An 18862-nucleotide genomic window follows, 5' to 3' on the forward strand; every position below is an offset into this window, starting at 1 on the left:
AACCAGCAGATGCTGCACCCCGTCAGCGGTGGGAGGTCAGATCGCCTCAGTCTTCACGTCCTTGGAGCAGTAAGTAATATCTGAGCAGCCTCTGACTGCTCCCTGGCTCAGTAACACTATCATTCTTCTTTTTATTATTTTAGAAGGGTAGTCTGCTAAATTCTGTATTAAGTGGCACCGATGACAACTTGACACTAAATTACAGCTGAGTGACATACATTATAACAGGTATATGGGATCATAACATCATTGGCACTGCTCATCTTGAAGGTTAAAGTGAGTGGCACCAGGGTACCCCTTTAAAAGGATTGTCAATCTTTTCTTAATAGCCACAGGGTGTTACTTTAATGGACTAGTAAAGGCTGCAGCCGATCAGCAGCCACGTGGCATTGTTCATGTCAGGATGTGAGCAGGGGCGACAAGACTGAGAAAGGACTTGGCCAGTCATTGCAGTACAAGTGGTTACAATAACCCCCTATTAAAGGGAATCTGCCACATTGCGTAACAAATTGTACTTCCAAATTTCTCCCATTATCCCGAATGAAAGCAATATTTAAGTGGAAAAAATGGTAAATTAACATGGACTTAGCCTAGTGTTATACAATTCTGTGAAGGTTGAAATGCTCACTACACCCATAGATGAATTTCTCAAGAGGTCTAGTTTCCAAAATGGGGTCACTTGTGGGGATTTCTGCTGTTGTGGCTTTTCAACTGTGACATGGCATCCACAATCTATTCCAGCCAAATTTGAGGTCCAGGTGCTCCTTCCATTCCGAGCTCTGCCGTGTGTCCAAACAATAGTTTTCCACCACATACAAGGTACTCAAATTGCACAACAAATTGTATGGTACATTTTCTCCTGTTACCCTTGTTAAAATGAAATAATTTTTTTTTGTGGGCAAAATTTATTCCTTGAGGTGTGTATTATCCAAACCGGGTCACTTGAGCGGGTTATTCAATGTTCTGGCACATAATGATCATCTTTATAAAGCGCCAACATATTCCGCAGCGCTTTACAATTCAGCATTTCACATACAAGTCATAAGTAACATTCAAAGTAATACAATAATTAAAGCAAAATAATGACGACTGCTTTAAGAGCTTAAGAAGTTGTCCACTACTATAACTTTTTTTTTTTTTTTTTTCATAAATCTTGCTATTATGTGCCACTGAAAACATCTACTGTGTTTATTTTAGCAATATTACCTTTTATCATGCAGTAGCAGCACATCTTTAGTGCTGGATCCAGCTCTCATGGGGTTAATCGACAACTTCCTTTCTCCTGAGTTATTGTGCTCTAATACTACAAGTTCCATGATGCATTGCACTCGCCTGTAACTCTGCACCTGGCACACCCACTCAAACACACCCCAACCCCTCCCTCCTCTCCCCCCTCTAGCTTCAAAAAGATTTGTGATGTCATTTCTGTCCAACCTCCTCTTTTACATTTGTCCAACCCACACTCCATTACACACAGATAGATGGATAGATAGATAACAGATGGATGGATGGATAGATAGATCAGTAGATTTGGGTTCCAGTACCATCTCTATGCTGATGACACCCAATTATACACCTCTTCTCCTGCTTTCACGCCGACCTTCTTAGAAAACACCAGTGATTGTCTTACCGCTGTCTCTAACATCATGTCCTCCCTCTATCTGAAACTGAACCTGTCAAAAACTGAACTCCTCGTGTTTTCTCCCTCTACTAACCTACCTTTGCCTGACATTGCCATCTCCGTGTGCGGTTCAATCATTACTCCAAAGCAACATGCCCGCTGCCTTGGGGTCATCCTTGATTCCGAGCTTTCATTCACCCCCCACATCCGATCACTGGCTCGCTCTTCTTATCTGCATCTCAAAAACATTTCTAGAATTTGCCCTTTTCTCACTTTCGACTCTGCAAAAACTCTTACTGTTTCTCTTATTCATTCCCGTCTGGACTATTGTAACTCTCTACTAATCTGCCTCCCTCTTACCAAACTCTCCCCGCTCCAATCTGTCCTGAATGCTGCAGCCAGGATCATATTCCTCACCAACCGTTACACCGATGCCTCTACCTTGTGCCAGTCATTACACTGGCTACCCATCCACTCCAGAATCCAGTACAAAACTACTACCCTCATCCACAAAGCACTCCATGGCTCAGCACCACCCTACATCTCCTCCCTGGTCTCAGTCTACCACCCTACCCGTGCCCTCCGCTCATGACCTCAGGTTAGCATCCTCAATAATCAGAACCTCCCACTCCCGTCTCCAAGACTTTATACGTGCTGCGCCGATTCTTTGGAATGCACTACCTAGGTTAATACGATTAATCCCCAATCCCCACAGTTTTAAGCGTGCCCTAAAAACGCATTTGTTCAGACTGGCCTACCGCCTCAATGCATTAACCTAACTATCCCTGTGTGGCCTATTAAAAATAGAAAAACAAAACACATAATCAGGTTCCTTGCATCGTGTTCTCATATACTTTATGCAGTTAATAGCCCTCTGTGTCTGTACTGCTACATACTTAGGCTGTTAACTGGTTCATGCAGCTTTACATGAACACCCGAGCCTTACACTATGGCTGGTCCAAATAACTAAAGCAATTGTTACCATCCACCTCTCGTGTCTCCCCTTTCCTCATAGTTTGTAAGCTTGCGAGCAGGGCCCTCATTCCTCCTGGTATCTATTTTGAACTGTGATTTCTGTTATGCTGTAATGTCTATTGTCTGTACAAGTCCCCTCTATAAGTTGTAAAGCGCTGCGGAATATGTTGGCGCTATATAAATAAAAAATTATTATTATTATTATTATAGATAGATAGATAGATACATACATACAGATATATCTATGTCTATTTCCATAGATATGTCCATATCCATGTTTCTAAACCCCTTCACCCCTGGAGCTTTTTTCGTTTATCGCTCCCCTTCTTTCCAGGGCCATAATTTTTCCGTCAATATGGCCATGTGAGGGCTTATTTTTTGCGGGACAAGTTCTACTTTTGAACGCCATCATTGGTTTTAGCATGTCGTGTAACAGAAAATGTGAAAAAAATTCAAAATGCAATGAAATTGCAAATAAAGTGCAATCCCACACTTGTTTTTTGCTTGGCTTTTTTGCTAGGTTCACTAAATGCTAAGGCTGTGTGCACACGTTGCGGATTTAATTGCAGATCCGCAGCGTTTTTTGACGCACAGAATTGCATCAAATCCGCAGTGTAGTGCACAACCAATGTAAGTCTATGGGAGCCGCAGACTTGTTATGCACATGCTGCGGAAAAAGCAGCACCGAAACGCAGATTTTTTTTCTCGCAGCATGTCACTTCTTTTGTGCGGAACTGCAGCGTTTCTGCACCCTTAGGCTTTCATTGAGTCGGGCACATCCGCAGCAAAACCGCAAATGTAAAAAAGATCTGCAGTTTTGCTGCGGATGTGGGTCTGAGAAACGCTGCAGTTCGGGAGGAGGGAAGTGTGTGGGCGGTGACTGTGTGCGTGTATGTGTGTGCTGGGTCTGCGGGCTGTACGTGTGTGTGCGGGACTGTACGTGTGTGTGCGGGGCTGTTCGGGTGTGTGCGGGACTGTTCGGGTGTGTGCGGGGCTTTTCGGGTGGGTGCCTGGCTGTTCGGGTGTGTACGGGACTGTTCGGGTGTGTGCGGGGGGTCTTTTGGGGTGTGTGTGCAGGCATCATCCGATGGGACTACAAGTACGCAGCATCCCATCTGCAGCTAATTCGGATGTAATCTGGACAGTGGACACACACCCTACGCTATCCATACATCTATCAATAGATATATCTATCCAGATATATCTATATGCCAAACGAAATATAGATATATCTATAGATAGATATAGGAATAGATAGATGTATGCATCTATAGATCTACTGTATCTATATGTAGATCTGTCTATCCATTTCATCTATCATCTATATGTCTATCTGTGTGTGTAATGGAGTGTGGGTTGGACAAATGTAAAAGAGGATGTTGGACAATAATAACATCACAAATCTTTTTTTTTGTTCAATAATACATCTTTATTTAGCTTTCAAAAACGCACCAAAACGCATAAAAACCGCGCAAAAACCGCACCAAAAGCGAATTAAAAAATGCATCAAAACCCCGCAAAAAACTGCATAAAAAACGCATCAAAACTGAACCAAAAACTGCATCAAAACCGCACCAAAAACTGCATCAACACTGCACCAAAACCGCACCAAAAACTGCATCAAAACCGCGCAAAAACCACACCAAAAATGCATCAAAACTGCACCAAAAACGGCACCAAAACCGCACCAAAAACTGCATCAAAACCGCACCAAAAACTGCATCAAAACCGCACCAAAACTGCATCAAAACCGCACCAAGAACTGCATCAAAACTGCACCAGGTTTTGATGCAGTTTTTGGTGGTTTTGATGCAGTTTTTGGTGCAGTTTTGATGCAGTTTTTGGTGCGGTTTTGATGCTGTTTTTGGTGCGGTTTTGATGCAGTTTTTGGAAATAAATAAACGGAAAATGTGCATGATTTGAATGGAAACATGCATGAAAAAATGGATTCGGAGGCCGGATTCATCATTTCACATCTCAGTTTCATACGTTTTTTGCCAGATCCGTCGCTGTGCATTTTTTTGCCGGACAGAAAAAACGTTCCTCTGTATGTGTTTTCCGTCCGGCGGAAACAGCTTTTTTGACGGATCTGGCAAAAAACGGATGAAACGTGTGGCCATCAGGCGCAATCCGGCGCTAATACAACTCTATGAGAAAAATATGGATCCGTTTTTTACAAAACTTGCCGGATTGTGCCTGATGGCAAAAACCTGATGTGTGAAACAGCCAGATATATGGATAGATACATCTATGTATCTATAGATATATCTATCTATAAATATATCTATAGATAGATATATCCATAGATATATAATAGAAAGGCCAATGTTTCTAAGCCTACTTTCACACTTGCGTTTTTAGCAATCCGTCGCAATCCGTCTTTTTGGGAAAAAAACGGATCCTGCAAATGTGCTCGCAGGATGCGTTTTTTACCCATAGACTTGTATTAGCGACGGATCGCGACGGATGGCCACACGTCGCATCCCTCATGCAATGGATCCGTCGTGTTTTGGCGGACCGTTGGCATGAAAAAACGTTCAAGTGAACGTTTTTTGTCCGTCGCGTCCGCCATTTTCTACCGCGCATGCGCGGCCAAAACTCCTCCCCCTCCTCCCCGGACTTCAGAATGGGCAGTGGATGCGTTGAAAAACTGCATCCGCTGCCCACGTCGGGCACAAATTTCACAACGTGCGTCAGTACGTCGGCTCGACGCATAGCGACGGACCCGTACCGTCGCAAGTGTGAAAAAGGCCTTAATGAGCGTTTAATTTAATTAAAAAAAAACGGCGTGGGCTCCCGCGCAATTTTCTGCACCAGAGAGGGAAAGCCGACGGCCGGGGGCCAACATTTGTAGCCTGCTATGACTATCAGCCCGCAGCTGTCTGCGTAGCCTTTACTGGCTATTAAAATAGGGGGACCCCCCCAAAAAAATGACGCAGGGTCCCCCTATATTTTATAGCCAGAAAGGCTACGCAGACAGCTGCAGCCTGATATTCATAGCCTAGAGAGGGGCCATGGATATTGGTCCCCCCCCGGCTACAAATACCAGTCCGCAGCCGCCCCGGAAATGGCGCATCTGTAAGATGCGCCAAATCCGGCACTTAGCCCATCTCTTCCCACTCCCGTGTAGCGGTGGGATATGGGGTAATAAGGGGTTAATGTCACCTTGCTATTGTAAGGTGACATTAAGCCGGGTTAATAACGGAGAGGCGTCAATAAGACGCCTATCCGTTATTAATCCAATACTAATAAAGGGTTAATAAAACACACACACATTAGGAAAAAAGTATTTTAATATTCTTCATTTAACCATACTTCCTATACTTCAGCGCCTGCAAAAAACGTTAAATAATAAACCGTATACTACCTGTCCGCCGTAGTCCAATTAATAACGAGTGTCCCACGACAATCTCCCCTATAGAACAGTGACATCGGGTGATGTCACTGCTCTATAGGACCCTCAGTGACACACTGACAGGAGACAATGGCTCCTGCAGTGCATCACTGAGAGGTTACCTTAGGACAAAGTCTCACTTTATGGCAATTGCTGCCTGGGAAAATTTCTCACACAGCAATGGCATAAAGTGAGACTAGGGACTATTTTCTCACAGGGGCGTAGGAATACATTGTGAGGAATACATTGTGGAAGGATACCTTCCATCATTGTATTCCTGGAGCCCCTGGAGAGCGGTCGCATCATCTGATGCTCCTGCTCTCCACGGGAGATCGTCGAGGGACACTCGTTTTAATTGGATTTCTGCAGATCAGGGAGTATAGTGTTTGCTTATTATTTTAATATTTTTTACAGATGACACTGGCTTCGGGGATCAAGGTGACAAGTGATGGTGAGTATGTACTCTGTTATATGTACTGTATGTCTGTTGTATGTACTGTATGTATGTACTGTATGTGGCATGTTGCATGTCACATGTTGCATGTCATTGCATGTCGCATGCTGCATGTCATCGCATGTTGCATGTCATTGCATGCTGCATGTCATCGCATGTTGCATGGCATATGTTGCATGTTGTCGCATGGTGCATGTCGCATGGTGCATACCGTCGCATGGTGCATATCGTCGCATGGTGCATGCTGCATGTCACAGCATGGTGCATGTCGCCGCATGGTGCATGTCGCATGTTGTCACATGTCGCATGTCATTGCATGTCGTATGTTGCATGTTGTCGCATGATGTCACATGTTACATGGTGTGTGTTGTATGAATGTACTGTATATGTTTTGTTTTTTTTACATTCAATACATTAGCCGGATGATGGGACTACTACTGTCCCATCATTGGCTAATGTGTCACTTACTGTCACTGTAGCAGGCAGAGCCCGATGGGACTTGTAGTCCCATCGGACGAAGCCTGCACAGAGACACCCCCGCCGCCACCACCACCACACCGCCCCACAGCAGACCCCAGCACGGCCAGCAGACCCACCGCAGACCCCAGCACCGCCCGCACATCCCGGCGCCGGCACGCAGACCCCCGCACATACCGGTCAATCATCCCTGCCTAGCCCCGCCCACCCCCAGCACAGCCCTGCAGCCCCGCCCACAGCCCAGTCACTCTTGATGAGTGACTGTGAGGCTGGTCACGCCTGCTCATGACGTCACGTCAATTTCCAGAGTCTGAAAATTGACGTGACGGCGGCGGAAATAAGCGGTGGCTGCAGCCTGGGGATCACGTGACCCAGACTCAGCCGCCGGAATAGCGCCGCTCACAGGCGAAAACGGCAACGGAAGGTATTTGCACAATTCATCAGGGGCCCTGGGGGGATACATTGGGGGGTTAATTGAAAGTAGTGGACAACCCCTTTACAATCTACAATGAGGTAGGGGAGACACAAAATACGGGTTTATTTACAATGATGGTGCAGCCATCTTGAGGGAATGAGGATGGATAAAGGCTGCATGAGGTAGTCATGTGTGAAAGAAAAAAACAGCTCACCTATGGCAGCTGTGGCATATGGAAGCACGGAACTAGTGTGGTCTCACGTGCAATCAATAAAAGGTCCACTCCAGCTTCCAAAAATATTCAAGATTTATTTAATTATTTGTTTAAAAAAAAAGTCATGGTGAAATAGTCCATATCACAGAAGTAGCTGCTTCAGGTGTTGTGGTTCCTTAAAAAATTCTATATAGCTGAAGATTTCATTGTGAACTACTGTAGGTACGCAATGAGTAAGGACATTGTCAGACACGTATGCTATTCCACATTGGTTTTTTTTAATGGATCTTCAATAAAGATGTTATTTTAACCCCTTTCTACCATTGGACGTACTATTCCGTCCATGTGACCCGGCCCCTAATTTCCATGGATGGAATAGTACATCCAACGCAATCACAGCTGACATCCGGCACTATGTGCCAGGAGCAGTCACAGCACTTTAACCCAGGAATACTGCGATCAAACAAGATCACAGCATTCCTGTGGTATAGGGAAGCATCGCGCAGGGAGGGGGCTCTCTGCGTGCTTCCGAGACCCTCAGAATAACGCGATGTGATCGCGTTGTTCCGAGGGTCTCCTCCATTCTGCAGGCCCTGGATCCAAGATGGCTGCAGGGTCCTTCCGGGTCCTGCAGGGAGGTGGCTTGTCAGTGCCTGCTGAGAGCAGGCGCCGGCAAGCCTCCTGCACGCTGATCTGACACAGTGCTCTGGAAAGTATCATATCAGCGATCTGACTTTTTACAGTGATGTACCACCCTGGAATAATGTAAAAAAAGGAAAAAAAAAATATATAATACTGTGTAAAAATATTTTTTTTAAATTCCTGAATAAAGAAAAAAAAAAATATATTCTTCCAATAAATACATTTCTTTATGTAAAAAAAAAACAATAAATACACATATTTAGTATCGCCGTGTCCGTAATGACCCGACCTATAAAACTGTCCCACTATTTAACCTCTTCAGTGAACACCGTAAAAAAAAGAGGAAAAAAAGTGCTTTATCATCATACCGCCGAACAAAAAGTGGAATAACACGCAATCAAAATAGTTTTTATTGTATAAAAGTGCCAAAACATAAAAAAGATATAAATGAGGTATCGCTGTCATCGTACTAACCCGAAGAATAAAACTGCTTTATCAATTTTACCAAACGCGGAACGGTATAAACGCCCCCCCCCCAAAAAAAAAGAAATTCAGGAATTGCTGGTTTTTGTTCATTCTGCCTCACAAAAATCGGAATAAAAAGCGATCAAAAAAAAATTCAGGAATTGCTGGTTTTTGTTCATTCTGCCTCACAAAAATCGGAATAAAAAGCGATCAAAAAATGTCATGAGCCCAAAAATGGTACCAATAAAAACATCTACTCGTCCTGCAAAAAACAAGACCTCATATGACTCTGTGGACCAAAATATGGAAAAATTATAGCTCTCAAAATATGGTGATACCAAAACTATTTTTTGCAACAAAAAGTGTCTTTTAGTGTGTGACAGCTGCCAAACGTAAAAACCCGCTATAAATAGTAAATCAAACCCTTTATCACTCCCTTAGTTAGGGAACAATAATAAAATAAAAAAGAGTATTTATTTCAATTTTCCTGTTAGGGTTGGGGCTAAAGTTAGGGTTTGAGTTGGGGTTAGGGTTTGGATTACGTTTACGGTTAGGGTTGGAATTAGGGTTAGGGGTGTGGTTAGGGTTATGGTTGAGATTGGGGTTAGGGTTGGGATTAGGGTTAGGATTGGGGGGTTTCCACTGTTTAAGCACATCAGGGGCTCTCCAAACGTGACATGGCGTCCGATCTCAATTCCAGCCAATTCTGCTTTGAAAAAGTAAAATGGTGCTCCTTCCCTTCTGAGCCCCGAAGTGTGCCCAAGCAGTAGTTTTCTCCCACATGTGGGGTGTCAGCGTACTCAGGACAAATTGGACAACTTTTGGGGTCCAATTTCTCCTGTTACCCTTGGGAAAATACAAAACTGGGGGCTAAAAAATAATTTTTGTGGAAAAAAAAAGATTTTTTATTTTCACGGCTCTGTGTTATAAACTGTAGTGAAACACTTGGGGGTTCAAAGTTCTCACAAGACACCTAGATAAGTTCCTTGGGGGGTCTGGTTTCCAATATGGGGTCACTTGTGGGGGGTTTCTACTGTTTAGGTACATCAGGGGCTCTGCAAATGCAACGGGACGCTCACAGGCCATTCCATCAAAGTCTGCATTCCAAAACAGCGCTCCTTCCCTTCCGAGGTTCTGCCATGCGAACAAACGGTGATTCCCCCCACATATGGGGTATCGGTGTACTCAGGAGAAATTGCACAACAACTTTTGGGATCCAATTTCTTTTGTTACCCTTGAGAAAATAAATTGGGGCGAAAAGATCATTTTTGTGAAAAAAAATATGATTTTTTATTTTTGCTGCTCTACATTATAAACTTCTGTGAAGCACTTGGGGGGTCAAAGTGCTCACCACACATCTAGATAAGTTCCTTAGGGGGTCTACTTTCCAAAATGGTGTCACTTGTGGGGGGTTTCCACCGTTTAGGCACATCAGGGGCTCTCCAAACGCGACATGGCGTCCTATCTGAATTAGAGCCAATTTTGCATTGAAAAGTCAAATGGCACTCCTTTCCCTTCAGAGCTCTGCCATGCGCCCAAACAGTGGTTTACCCTCACATATGGGGTATCATCGTACTCAGGACAAATTGTACAACAACGTTTGGGGGCCAATTTCTCATGTTACCCTTGGTAAAATAAAACAAATTGGATCTGAAGTAATTTTTCTGTGAAAAAAGTTAAATGTTCATTTTTTTTTTTAAACATTCCAAAAATTCCTGTGAAGCACCTGAAGGGTTAATAAACTTAAATGTGGTTTTGAGCACCTTGAGGGGTGCAGTTTTTAGAATGGTGTCACTTGTGGGTATTTTCTATCATATAGACCCCTCAAAGTGACTTCAAATGTGATGTGGTCCCTAAAAAAAAAATGGTGTTGTAAAAATGAGAAATCGCTGGTCAACTTTTAACCCTTATAGCTTCCTAACAAAAAAAAAATTTTTGTTCCAAAATTGTGCCGATGTAAAGTAGACATGTGGGAAATGTTACCGTATTTTTCGGACTACAAGACGCACTTTTTTCCCCCCAAAAAAAGGGGGGAAATAGCCGGATTACTTACGGTAATGCTCTTTTAATGAGTCCATGACAGCACCCACTGGAGAGATAGTGATCCGCCCCAAGGAACAGGAAACCTACAGAGACATAAAAGGGGGCGGTCCCCCTCTCCTCCTCAGTTTAATTTCAGAGTACCCGGAGGACCGCCAGTGTTAGTCAATCATCACAATGTATCATCAGAATATAAACTTCATAGAAGTAATTACATTGGCTTTTATTAGGGAGGGATGTGACTGGGTGCTGTCATGGACTCATTAAAAGAGCATTACCGTAAGTAATCCGGCTATTTACCCTTCGCCATGACAGCACCCACTGGAGAGATTTCCAGAGACCAACACCTAGGGGGGGACCACCGTGCTGAGGATAGTCCTGCCAAAGTGTAGGTCAGAGTCGGAAGACAGGTCGAGCCTGTAGTGATTATAGAAAGTGGAAGGAGCCAACCAAGTTGCAGCCTTACATATATCTTCGATTGGCACGTTCCCTTTTTCGGCCCAGGAAGAAGCCATGGCTCTGGTGGAATGTGCTTTGATGCCCTCCGGAGGTTCTTCATTTTTCATGGAATAGGCCAACCGGATAGCGTCTCTTATCCACCTGGATAATGTTGCTCTTGTGACTCCATATCCTTTCTTTTTGCCCTGGAAGGATATGAACAGAGCCCTACTCTGCCTCCAACTACTAGTTTTCTCAATATATTGCAAAACTACTCTCCTGACGTCTAGAGTATGGAATTTTTGTTCTTCAGGAGTAGAGGGGTCTTTAAAGAAGGTAGGAAGATGTATCTCCTGTGACCTGTGGAACTTCCCTGCTACCTTAGGAAGGTATAGGGGGTCCGGTTTTAAGATTAGTCTGTCATGAAATGTGAGAAGGTAAGGTTGATCTATCGACAAGGCCTGAATGTCGCTGACTCTTCTAGCCGATGTTAAGGCTACTAAGAAGGCTGTTTTTAACGACAAGTGTTTTAAAGATGCTGTGTCTATAGGCTCAAACGGAGATTCTGTTAGAGAGTCTAAGACTAGATTTAGATCCCAAGGAGCTACTCTAGGTATGTGGACAGGAGTAACTCGTTCACAGGCTGTGATGAAGCGGGATACCCATTTATTACCAGCAATATTATGGCCATAGAGGGCACCCAGAGCAGACACCTGGACCTTTAATGTGTTAACTGACAGACCTAACTCTTTCCCTTTCTGTAGAAATTCTAATATAGATTTTATTGGGACTTCAGAGGGGTTTGAACTAGTATGGAACTGTAGAAATTTCTTCCATACTTTGGTGTAAATTTTTGTCGTAGATGGTTTCCTGCTAAGCAGGAGTGTATCAATTAGGCCTTTTGAAAACCCCCTGGAATTTAATATCTGCCTTTCAAATTCCAGGCCGTCAGGTGGAGGCTGTCCACCTGAGGGTGGAAGAAAGGTCCCTGAGAGAGAAGGTTTGGGATTGAGGGAAGGACCCAAGGATCCGTCACCGACATTGACCGCAGGCACGAGAACCATGGTCTCTTGGGCCAGAATGGCGCTATCCGTATTATCCTGGCCTGCTCTTCCCTGATTTTCCGTATTACTTGTGGAAGCAGAATTGTCGGAGGGAAAGCATACGCCAGCTTGAATTGCCATGGTGTTTGAAGAGCATCTAGAATGTCCGGGTGATCTGCACGGGACAGAGATGCGAATTTGTGGACTTGTTTGTTTTGTTTTGTAGCGAACAGGTCTATTTGGGGTTTGCCCCATAACAATGTTATCTTGTGGAAAATGTGAGGATTGAGACACCATTCTCCTTGATGAAGAGTGTGTCGACTTAGAAAGTCCGCTTGTTGATTGTCCTCTCCTTTGATGTGGACTGCCGAGAGGGACAACAGATGCTTTTCGGCCAGGATTAAGGTACTGTTTGCGGAAGACATTAGAGCGTCTGATCTTGTGCCGCCTTGTTTGTTTAAATACGCCACTGTCGTAGTGTTGTCTGAACAGATTCTGACGTGGCTTCCTCGTAGCTGTGGGAGAAATTGACGCAGTGCATAGTTTACCGCATTCAATTCTTTCAGGTTTGATGAATATAAATCCTCATTCTTATCCCAGGTTCCCTGGCAGAATCTATCTCCCATGTGTGCGCCCCACCCGTGGGGACTAGCGTCCGTAGTTATCGTGTGTGATGGTGATATTACCCAAGGGACACCCCCCGCTAGGTTGTCTTTATTTAGCCACCATTCTAAGGAGGATAAGACTTTCTCGGATAAAGTTATTTTCGATTCAAGGTGCCCCAGAAATTTTCTCTGTTCCCGAAGTATCTGATGTTGTAATGTTCGGGTATGAAGTTGTGCCCACTGAACGGCTGGAGTACAGGAGGAGAGGGATCCTAGCAAGGACATTCCTGCTCTCAGGGACATTTGAGGTTTGTGAATGGCCGCCACAACTTTACCCTCTATAAGAGATATTTTTTCTTGGGGAAGTAGACATTTTTGCTTTATGGAATCTAGATTAAATCCCAAAAATGTCTGAAGAGAAAGTGGGATGAGTCTGGATTTTTTATAGTTGACGATCCAGCCCAGGCTTTCTAAGGACGAGACAGTGTCAGCTAATCGTTCCGCACACTGAAGGGATGAATTTCCTACAACTAAAAAATCATCTAAGTAGGGAATGATTAATGTGTCTCTCTGGCGAAGGTAGGCCATTACTTCTAACATTACCTTCGTGAAGATCCTGGGTGCCGTGGAGAGACCGAAGGGCATGGCTGTATACTGGAAATGATGAATCTCCCCCTCAAGGGTTACTGCCACTCTTAAGTATTTTTGATACCTACTATGGATAGGGAGATGGTAGTAGGCATCTTTTAAATCAATGCCGCCCATTCTACAATTTGGAAAAAGGAGCTTAATGGCCGATCTAATAGACTCCATTTTAAACGTATAATTTTTAATAAACGTATTGAGTTTTTTAAGATTTATAATTGTTCGAAATGAACCATCGGGTTTAGGGATTAAAAATAACGGAGAGTAGAACCCTTTACCCTCTTGTCCCTTTGGCACCCTAACTAAAACATTTTTAACTATAAGACTTCTAATTTCCAGTTCAAGGGCCTTCTGTTGCACAGGTGAGGAAAGGGCTGTTAAAATAAAGGAATCATGGGGAATTTGGAGGAATTCTATTTTCATTCCTTCCTTAACCCCTTCCCGACCTTTGACGCCACGTAGGCGTCATGAAAGTCGGTGCCAATCCGACCCATGACGCCTATGTGGCGTCATGGAATGATCGCATCCCTGCAGATCGGGTGAAAGGGTTAACTCCTATTTTACCCGATCTGCAGGGAGAGGGGGAGTTGTACTTCAGCCCAGGGGGGGTGGCTTTGCCCCCACGTGGCTACGATCGCTCTGATTGGCTGTTGAAAGTGCAACAGCCAATCAGAGCAATTTGCAATATTTCACATATGAAAATGGTGAAATATTGCAATCCAGCCATGGCCGATGCTGCAATAGCATCTGCCATGGCTGGAAATCATGTTCTGCCCCCCCCCACCGCCCCCGATCTCCTCCCCAGTCCTCCGTTCTCTCCGGTACCCCCCTCCGTCCCCCTGTCCGCTCCCCCGTGCTCCTGTCCGCTCCCCCGTGCTCCTGTCCGCTCCCCCGGTCCTCCGATCCCCCCCCCCCTGTGCTCCGATCCACCCCCCCACCACCCCCTCATACTTACCGAGCCTCCCGAAGTCGGTCCGTCTTCTCCCTGGGCGCCGCCATCTTCCAAAATGGCGGGCGCATGCGCAGTGCGCCCGCCGCATCTGCCGGCCGGCAAAGTACATTTTGATTGCTGTGGTAGGTTCTATCACAGCGATCAAAATAAAAAAATAATAAATAAACCCCCCCCCCTTTATCACCCCCATAGGTAGGGACAATAATAAAATAAAGAAAATATATATATATTTTTTTTCCACTAGGGTTAGGGTTAGAACTAGGGTTAGAACTAGAACTAGGGGTAGGGTTAGGGTTATGGCATGTGCACACAGTGCGGATTTGGCCGCGGATCCGCAGCGGATCGGCCGCGGATCGGCAGCGGATACACAGCGGATCCGCAGCGGATCGGCCGCGGATCCGCAGCGGATCGGCAGTGGATCGGCCGCGGATCGGCAGCGGATTGGCAGCGGATCCGCAGCAGATAGGCAGCGGATCCGCAGCGGATAGGCAGCGGATTGGCCGCGGATCCGCAGCGGATCCGCAGCGGATTGGCCGCGGATCCGCAGCGGATTGGCCGCGGATCCGCAGCGGATTGGCCGCGGATCCGCAGCGGATTGGCCGCTGCGAATTCGAAGCAGTTTTCCATCAGGTTTACAGTACCATGTACACCTAAGGAAAACCAAATCCGCTGTGCCCATGGTGCGGAAAATTCCGTGCAGAAACGCTGCGTTGTATTTTCCGCAGCATGTCAATTCTTTGTGCGGATTCCGCAGCATTTTACACCTGTTCCTCAATAGGAATCCGCAGGTGAAATCCGCACAAAAAAACGCTGGAAATCTGCTGTAAATCCGCAGGTAAAACGCAGTGCCTTTTACCTGCAGATTTTTCAAAAATCGTGCGGAAAAATCTCACACGAATCCGCAACGTGGGCACATAGCCTTAGGGTTAGGGTTGGAATTAGAGTTAGGGTTGGAATTAGGGCTAGGGTTTGAAATAGGGTTAAGATTAGGCTTGTGGTTAGGGTTACGGATAGGGTTAGGGGTGTGTTGGGGTTACAGTTGTGGTTAGGGTTGGGATTAGGGTTACGGTTGGGATTAGGGTTAGGTGTTGTGAAATTGGATTTTGGGCTCCCCCGGTGGCCACTGGTGGAATTGAACTGGTGTGCATCATCCTCTCTGTTCACCTGTTTCCATCAGGATGTGGGAGTCGCTATTTAGCCTTGCTCCTCTGTCACTTCCATGCCGGTCAACATTGTAATCAGAAGCCTTTCTGTGCATGTTCCTGCTGCTAGACAACTCCCAGCTAAGTTGGACTTTAGTCCTTGTTTGTTTTTGCATTTTGTTCCAGTTCACAGCTGTAGTTTCGTTTCTGTGTCTGGAAAGCTCTTGTGATCTGAAATTGCCACTCTGATGTTATGAGTTAATACTAGAGTCTTAAAGTAATTTCAGGATGGTGTTTTGATAGGGTTTTCAGCTGACCATGAAAGTGCCCTTTCTGTCTTCCTGCTATCTAGTAAGCGGACCTCAATTTTGCTAAACCTATTTTCATACTACGTTTGTCATTTCATCTAAAATCACCGCCAATATTTGTGGGGGCCTCTGTCTGCCTTTCGGGGAAATTTCTCTAGAGGTGAGCCAGGACTATATTTTCCTCTGCCAGGATTAGTTAGTCCTCCGGCCGGCGCTGGGCGTCTAGGGATAAAACGCAGGCTACGCTACCCGGCTACTGTTAGTTGTGCGGCAGGTTTAGTTCATGGTCAGTTTAGTTTCCATCCTTCCAAGAGCTAGTTCTTATGTTTGCTGGGCTATGTTCTCTTGCCATTGAGAACCATAACAGTTAGGATTAGGGTTGGAATTAGGGTTACGGGTGTGTTGCGGTTAGGGCTGTGGTTAGGGTTGTGATTAGGGTTATGGCTACAGTTGGGATTAGGATTAGGGGTGTGTTGGGGTTAGTGTTGAAGTTAGAATTGAGGGGTTTCCACTGTTTAGGCACATCAGGGGTCTCCAAACGCAACATGGCGCCACCATTGATTCCAGCCAATCTTGCGTTCAAAAAGTCAAATGGTGCTCCCGCCCTTCCAAGCCCCGACGTGCGCCCAAACAGTGGTTTACCCCCACATTTGGGGTACCAGCGTACTCAGGACAAACTGGGCAACAACTGTTGGGGTCCAATTTCTCCTGTTACCCTTGCAAAAATAAAAAATTACTTGCTAAAACATAATTTTTGAGGAAAGAACAATTATTTTTTATTTTCACGGCTCTGCGTTATAAACTTCTGTGAAGCACTTGGGGGTTGAAAGTGCTCACCACACATCTAGATAAGTTCCTTCGGGGGTCTAGTTTCCAAAATGGGGTCACTTGTGGGGTGTTTCTACTGTTTAGGCACATCAGGGGCTCTGCAAACGTAACATGATGCCCGCAGACCATTCCATCAAAGTCTGCATTCCAAAACGTCACTACTTCCCTTCCGAGCCCCGGCATGTGCCCAAACAGTGGTTTACCCCCACATATGGGGTATCAGCGTACTCAGGAGAAACTGGACAACAACTTTTGGGGTCCAATTTCTCCTGTTACTCTTGCAAAAATAAAAAATTCTGGGCTAAAAAAATATTTTTGAGGAAAGGAAACACATTTATTATTTTCACGGCTCTGCGTTATAAACTTCTGTGAAGCACTTGGGGGTTCAAAGTGCTCTCCACACATCTAGATAAGTTCCCTTGGGGGTCTAGTTTCCAAAATGGAGTCACTTGTGGGGAGTTCCTACTGTTTAGGCACATCAGGGGCTCTGCAAACGCAACCTGATGCCCGCAAAGCATTCCATCAAAGTCTGCATTTCAAAACGTCACTACTTCCCTTCCGAACCCCGACGTGTGCCAAAACAGTGGTTTACCCCCACATATGGGGTATCAGCGTACTCAGGACAAACTGGACAACAACATTTGGGGTCCAATTTCTCCTATTACCCTTGGGAAAATAAAAAATTCTGGGCTAAAAATCATTTTTGAGGAAAGAAAAATTATTTTTTTATTTTCACGGCTCTGCGTTATAAACTTCTGTGAAGCACCTGGGGGTTATAAGTGCTCACTATGCATCTAGATAAGTTCCTTGGGGGGTCTAGTTTCCAAAATGGGGTCACTTGTAGGGGAGCTCCAATGTTTAGGCACACAGGGGCTCTCCAAACGCGACATGGTGTCCGCTAACGATTGGAGCTAATTTTCCATTCAAAAAGTCAAATGGCGCTCCATCCCTTCCGAGCCTTACCATGTGCCCAAACAGTGGTTTACCCCCACATGTGAGGTATTGGTGTACTCAGGAGAAATTGCCCAACAAAATTTAGGATCCATTTTATCCTGTTGCCCATGTGAAAATGAAAAAATTGAGGCTAAAATAATTTTTGTGTGAAAAAAAAGTACTTTTTCATTTTTACGGATCAATTTGTGAAGCACCTGGGGGTTTAAAGTGCTCACTATGCTTCTAGATAAGTTCCTTGGGGGGTCTAGTTTCCAAAATGTGGTCACTTGTGGGGGAGCTCCAATGTTTAGGCACACGGGGGCTCTCCAAACGCGACATGGTGTCCGCTAAAGATTGGAGCCAATTTTTCATTCAAAAAGTCAAATGGCGCTCCTTCCATTCCGAGCCCTGCCGTGCACCCAAACAGTGGTTTACCCCCACATATGAGGTATCAGCGTACTCAGGACAAATTGGACAACAACGTTCCTGGTCCAGTTTCTCCTTTTACCCTTGGGAAAATAAAAAAATTGTTGCTAAAAGATCATTTTTGTGACTAAAAAGTTAAATGTTCATTTTTTACTTCCATGTTGCTTCTGCTGCTGTGAAACACCTGAAGGGTTAATAAACTTCTTGAATGTGGTTTTGAGCACCTTGAGGGGTGCAGTTTTTAGAATGGTGTCACTTTTGGGTATTTTCAGCCATATAGAACCCTCAAAATGACTTCAAATGTGAGGTGGTCCCTAAAAAAAATGGTTTTGTAAATTTTGTTGTAAAAATGAGAAATCACTGGTCAAATTTTAACCCTTATAACTTCCTAGCAAAAAAAAAAAATTGTTTCCAAAATTGTGCTGATGTAAAGTAGACATGTGGGAAACGTTATTTATTAACTATTTTGTGTCACATAACTCTCTGGTTTAACAGAATAAAAATTCAAAATGTGAAAATTGCGAAATTTTCAAATTTTTTGCCAAATTTCCGTTTTTTTCACAAATAAACTCAGAAATTATCGACCTAAATTTACCACTAACATGAAGCCCAATATGTCACGAAAAAACAATCTCAGAATCGCTAGAATCCGTTGAAGCGTTCCTGAGTTATTACCTCATAAAGGGACACTGGTCAGAATTTCAAAAAACGGCAAGGTCATTAAGGCCAAAATAGGCTGGGTCATGAAGGGGTTAATAATATTTAGCACCCAGGAACTTGACGTGATTTTTCGCCATTGGGGAAAGAAAAATTTTAACCTGCCCCCTACTGGGGTGTCTGGTGTT

Source organism: Ranitomeya variabilis, chromosome 6, assembly GCF_051348905.1.
Source record: "Ranitomeya variabilis isolate aRanVar5 chromosome 6, aRanVar5.hap1, whole genome shotgun sequence".
Lineage (NCBI taxonomy): Eukaryota > Metazoa > Chordata > Amphibia > Anura > Dendrobatidae > Ranitomeya > Ranitomeya variabilis.